Raw genomic sequence first — 6,152 nt, forward strand, 5'->3', positions numbered from 1 at the left:
GAGCATCAAATGACCATTTAGGCCTGTCCCTATTGGTGCTCCTTAGGGCAAGAGACCTAGAGGACATCTGGGGGGGACAGAGCCATACTTAAAAAAAGACTTGTGCATTGTACAGGCTAACATGCTTATCTACAATATTTACATATATATATATATATATATATATATATATATGTATATATGTATGTATGTGTGTGTGTGTGTGTGTGTGTGTGTGTGTGTGTGTGTGTGTGTGTGTGTGTGTGTGTATACATATAACGGAATTGTAAATAAACCCATTTACTCTGATCAGTCCTAGTCTGTATATAAGGGAATTTTGGGTAAAAGGCTGCTGCTGAGGACACAGTGATGTGGTTCTCAACAAAGGCTGCTCTAAAGGTACAAAGGCACTCACCGGCACTGCTTTGATGACTGATGAGAAAAAAGGGACAGCACTAACATTAGCTGTTCACTGAAGGTTTCCTCCAAAATCACATAACATCAGGCCCTCCCTTAGTCTCCTGGTTTTTGGACCACCCCACTTTATTGTGAGAAATGTGCTATAACTACTCATGTTGGTCATAAGATGCTTTGTGTTAGACGCTATATGTTACATTGATCCAGATGCTGTTGAGGTAATGCTGTATTGCATCCTATCAGCCAGTCCAAGTTCAAAGGAAACAATCAACGACTAGCAATCAGAACTGGTGGGGAGGAAAGGGAAGGGAGGTGGCAAGTGTTGAGCCGTTGTTACAGGTGTGTATGTGTGTGTGAGGGGGTGAAAGATGTGGGGAGAGTGGGGGGCTTGGGGGGACAGGGGCTTGATTACGTTCCCCAGCAAAGGCCACCTCCAGAAACAGATCTCGCATGCTAACTTATTGCCTGTTTCCTCAGCGCACGGCACAGCCTGGTTGTTAGTGCTAATGGATCGGCTCAGCACTGCTCTGGCCCTGCTGACAGATGCCCTGTCAGGCCTCCACATGTGAGAGCAGTCTCCAGCCACAGGTGGCTCTGTCTAGTGTCCTCCACCATACTGCAGCTTTGCAGGCTCTTTCTCTCATGCCTGAGGCCAGGGGCCTCCAAAGCACTCCTATGGGAGAAGCAACACAGCTTTTAATGCAGAGGCAGTGGGCTTAAATATGCTCTGAACCTGCTTTCTGCTAACACGTAATCCCCTTCCGCACATACACACACACCCCTCCACCCGCAGCGCTGTTATTTTTGGCTCTCTTTGGGACATATGTCATTGGAGAGAGTGTGCAGCACATGGTTAATTAAGCTACCTCAAAGTAGGCACAGGGAGAGAGATATTTATTAGTACTGCTCTGTACCAGCTTGTCACAAATGGGTGTCCAGCCACTACAACAGAGTGTCGGCAGGCAAGTGAGCAGTAGAACCAATGTCAACGGCTTGATTCACAACTGCGAACATTCATGCAAAAGGTTTTTCCTCCTCCGTCTTGTGTTTGAAATATATATTTGACATTATCACATCAAGGGTAGTTTTTGTCACTTAACACTTACTGTCCACCATTATAGTTTAAGTTTGTGTTACTGTTAATGTGTGATAATTTACTAGGCCTATTTTAGATGGATATGCTAGTGGCACTTTTTTTGATTTTAGGCCGAAAGCCAAGTAATCCTAATTTCAGAGCGGTCTCTCGTTTGAGAGCCATTCATTTGAATGATACCCCTACAGGGGTATACATATTTATACATACATATTTTCCCATATATATATATATAATATTCCCATACAAAACTGCTGTACTTGAGAACATTTATGGCATCTTGCAGATTTGATTTGATTTGCAGATAGATTTTATGTTGTTTGTTTTGTTTTGATGAACAGCATCTATTAGAGGTACTTGTGTGGGTTTGGACATGAAAAACAGGGTTAATAGTGATTGTACTTATGTACATTAAGTAGGGCTGATAAATGTGTTCCTAGCTAGGGTTCTCCTTATAGGTTTGATTATTTGGGAATGTTGCTTCTTAACAGTACTGTAAACAGAGCAAATGTCACTTTAGTATAAGACCCCTTATGTCAGTACAATGTCATTTAGTCAATAAAACATCTCATGTCATCTTGTGATTAGTTTCATTAGCTGTTTCTGGATATGTAAGTACTGGTTTACAAATGTTCAGTGCTTCTGCATGTGCTATGAAGTCCTTTTATAGGCCTTTTAATGAATATTTTCACTGCACTCTTAGAAAATAAAGGTGCCAAAAAAGAGTTGTTTGCAGGCCAGGGAGCCAAAAGTGATTCTTCTGTGGCATCACTCCAAAGAACTTTTTTTTGGCACATTTATTTTTATATAAGTCTCACCTTGCTCCATGGCAAAACCCATAATTATCACACATCAATTTTTCACCTTCTATGGTATCTAAACTTCATGCTGACTTCAACTCCAAATTACTGCTGTTGCACTTTTGCCAATCAACCCCCCATCCTTTCCTTACGCCTCTATCCAACAGGTCATCCTCCTCTTCCTGGGTGTGTGAGCAGTGGGCAGGCTGGATGGAGGCATGTGATAGGCATTAGCCCAGGGAGAGAAGTCCAGATCATTATGTTTAAGGGCTTTGCAATGCTCATTAACAGCTTTCCACCATACAGTCCTGGCAGGGGCTCCTGGCTCCTACAGCCTCTGGCCCAGCTCACTTCCAGCCTCCTCACTCGCCCCTCTGCAGTCACTCTCTCACCCTGACAGCTCCACAGCCCCCATGGAACCAAACAGGCACAGGCTCCTCTCTAGTGATCATTCTCTTATGTTTTGACCATGAGCTTTTGTAACTGGGGTCACAGTCAGATCGAAACTAAAGTACTCTCAACATACAGTGTGCAGTATATACCTTTTTTAAAAAGCTTCATTGTTTTTTTATGTGAATATTTTACCAGACCTCTGCTACATGAGCAGAGTGCATGTGAAATTGGCAGCATGTTAGAGCTCTTGATCAAGTGCCACAGTGCCACGATATTAAGCAGATGCATTCAGGCAGCCTTTACTTTTATAATGCAGTCCAGGCAGCCCACTACTGTTATTTTCATTAGAACGTTTAAACCTCCTAAGATAAACATGTTATGTCTTACTTAGCATAATTTGTCGCTGAACAATTTCAAGCTAACATTTGGACTTCATACATCAGTCTGCACTGCAATCCATCACAGTGTTCACTGGTGTAGTAGTGAATGTGTTGTTTAAATATTTAAAGACTGTTAAAAGTTTGAAAAATTATGAGCAAATAGATTTTTTTCCTGCCTTATCATGTACCTTCTAAGTAGTAAAGGTTTTTTACAGTACTGTACAAAAGTCAGAGACAACCCTTCATTTTTAATTATTAGTCAAAGCTACAAGTCATGTAGTCACAGTCATACAAATGATATTTTACATATTTTACATATTGTGTGTGTTTGTGTGTGTGTGTATGTATATATATATATATATATATATATATATATATATATATACATACATAAAGAGTGTCTAGCACTAGTGTCAAGCGCTAGTCTTTTAAAGAAATTTGCAGTGATATTTTTCTACACTTCCAAAATTCTGTCTTAGAAGTTGTATTTTCTGCTTCTCACGATCCAAGTAATCCCAAACACATCCAGTGGTTTTGAGGTCTGGACTCCTGCGTGGGCCGAACATTGTCGCTGATAGTGACAGTTTTGGTGGTATTCAAGGTCTTGCAAGGTTGTTAGGAGTCACATGTTCTTTATATCAATTATACATTTTTTGAACTCCAGTTTTGGAAACTCCTGTTTTTTTCACTTATTTTCTTTTGACTCTGTCCTTTCTTATGCAAGTGGGTTGTTTTATATCTAATCTCCTCAGAAATACCTCATACACTTTCAGAAAAAACAGCATGAAACTGGTACTAGGGCAATACCCTTCTTGTCACTGGGGTGGTACCCTCAAGGGTACATCTCAGTACCTTTACTCACAGAACATAATTGTATCATAATCCATTGAAATCATATTTTGTAAAATTCATTGATTCCACACACCCGTCTCGTCTCCAGACTTTTTTATTGTTCTGTTTTAGAACATTAGGTTATGAAAAGGTACAAATACATGCTTTTCACGTGGAAAAACTTATGGTAACCGTTAAAGGTACACAATTTGACCTTAAACCCACTGTTGTGCATTTGAGGGAACATTTACATTGTTTGTATCTGGATAAATGAAAAATGTGCCTTCACAGTACCTTTATTTCTAACAGTGTAAAATTACTTAATGACATTTGTGGCTAGAAATTAAATCACTGAAGGATGCTCTCTCCTTTCGCACAGCACTATATGATATCATTTTTAAAGACGGAGAATCAGGTTTCATCATCCTTCAGCAATTTGAATCGTTTTGTTTGCCAGTGTAGGGCTTTCTGGACTGCTGTGCAGTGTATCAGATGCAATCAGTATTTGGGTTGCTGTGTGCTACTGCTTTCCAGTTCCCATAGAGACATCATCATGGTACAAACTGCATGTTCTCTTATAGTAAGCTGGAGGTTTGCGTGTTGTGCAATAAAACGTATGGCTTTTCTCAGCTTTATGAGCTGCTGTATAATGTCCCACTGCTCTTTTTGGTCCTTTTTTTTACCCTTGTCTCCTTAAAGCCATGTTAATTCAGTCTAAAGACTTTGGTGATGGCTGCATTCCTGAGTGGAGACATGTGAGTGGTGGAAAAATGAATTCTTCTTAAAGGCTTTGCTGTTTTGGTCAATAACCTTAAGAGAGATCCATAAAACCCAATTCCCCACAGGGTGTAAAATATGATTTATGAAAGCTTATGGTCTTATTAGAAGGCTTCACTTCAGGTTGAATTAGCACAAGCAGCACTTTGAAAGCAGTGCTTAGCTCTTAGCAGTGGCAGCCCACTGCTCCATATATTGGTTTTGAGGGACAAAAAGGAGCTTGTGGATACTGCCAGTGCATGTGACATGGAAACTCAGGGTTTGACCAAACTGTAATGGTGACCTTCCCACTAATCACTGACTGCAAACCAGCTCTTGATAGCTGGTTTGTTTATGTATACAGGAAATCAGTGTTGAACTTTTCTCCTTGTTTTTGTTGATTAAAGCTTGACTAGCTCCTTTAATGGTAGCCTGTAGCCTGTAGTAGTGAAATATTTACCTCACACAGTCCCTGAACTTATGATTTTCTATAACTGGCATGACACATGTTGTAAATGGAAGTAGAAACGTGCTCTCTGTTTCTCTGTGTGACTGTAAACTACTGCAGCAATATGTCTTTTATGTTATAACCTGGAGGAAAATTGTGCAATAATTTTGCAGATGAGGGAAATAAAGTCTTTGTGTCTTTTTTTGTTGATTAATATCAAGAGTGAAACATGACATGCTTACAGAACATTTATTCTGCACGGAAGCCCAGTAAATGTATTATTGAAATGGCCAAGTTGAAAAATTGCAATGGAACAGGGGTTTGTTTTGGCGTGTGCGGCTTGTTCCTTTCTCCTGCGGCTGTAGACTACCGGGCTACAGGCAGCCATTTATTGACTGAGTCTCTTACTGTGAGAAAGGAAAAAATGGGCTTTGCGTTATAACCGTATGATGGAAAAAAAAAAAAACGTTGGCAGTAGTTTTTGTACAGCATGATTTTTTTAAGAAAAAAAAAAGAGATGGTCCTGACCACAACTCATAAACCACACTTTATTTAGACTGGCTTGCACCCATTATTTGTTCTTAGGGCTTTCTGTCTCACAGAAATATGTTCCAGCATTTGCAGTGGGGGGAAGGGAGGTGTACCCGAGGCTGGATGAACTGTTGCCAGGTGTTGTTGCCATGGCATTCCATTAGGTGATTCCACATTGCACTCATCAGTAGCCATATGGCAGGGTGCAATGTGGAGGGGGATTGGCGGTGCCTTAGCAGAAATATTTGGAGATATTTAATCTCTCAGGGGTATAATCATCAGCTCATTATTAAACGAAAACTGTTGCGGTATCAAAGACAAATTGAATGTCTGTTCTGTGCTGTAAATAATCATTTTCATTATAATTTCTTTTGTTCAAGGTTCTACATCGTATCAAAAAAGGTTCTTTAACTTATAACAGTAACAAAACTCTTTGATGCTACATAGAACTTTGAAGGAAGGTTATCCATCATGGAGAAGAACCATTTAACCGAAGAACAATCTGAGCATTGAAGTGGTTCTTT

Source organism: Pygocentrus nattereri, chromosome 27 (assembly GCF_015220715.1).
Source record: "Pygocentrus nattereri isolate fPygNat1 chromosome 27, fPygNat1.pri, whole genome shotgun sequence".
NCBI lineage: Eukaryota > Metazoa > Chordata > Actinopteri > Characiformes > Serrasalmidae > Pygocentrus > Pygocentrus nattereri.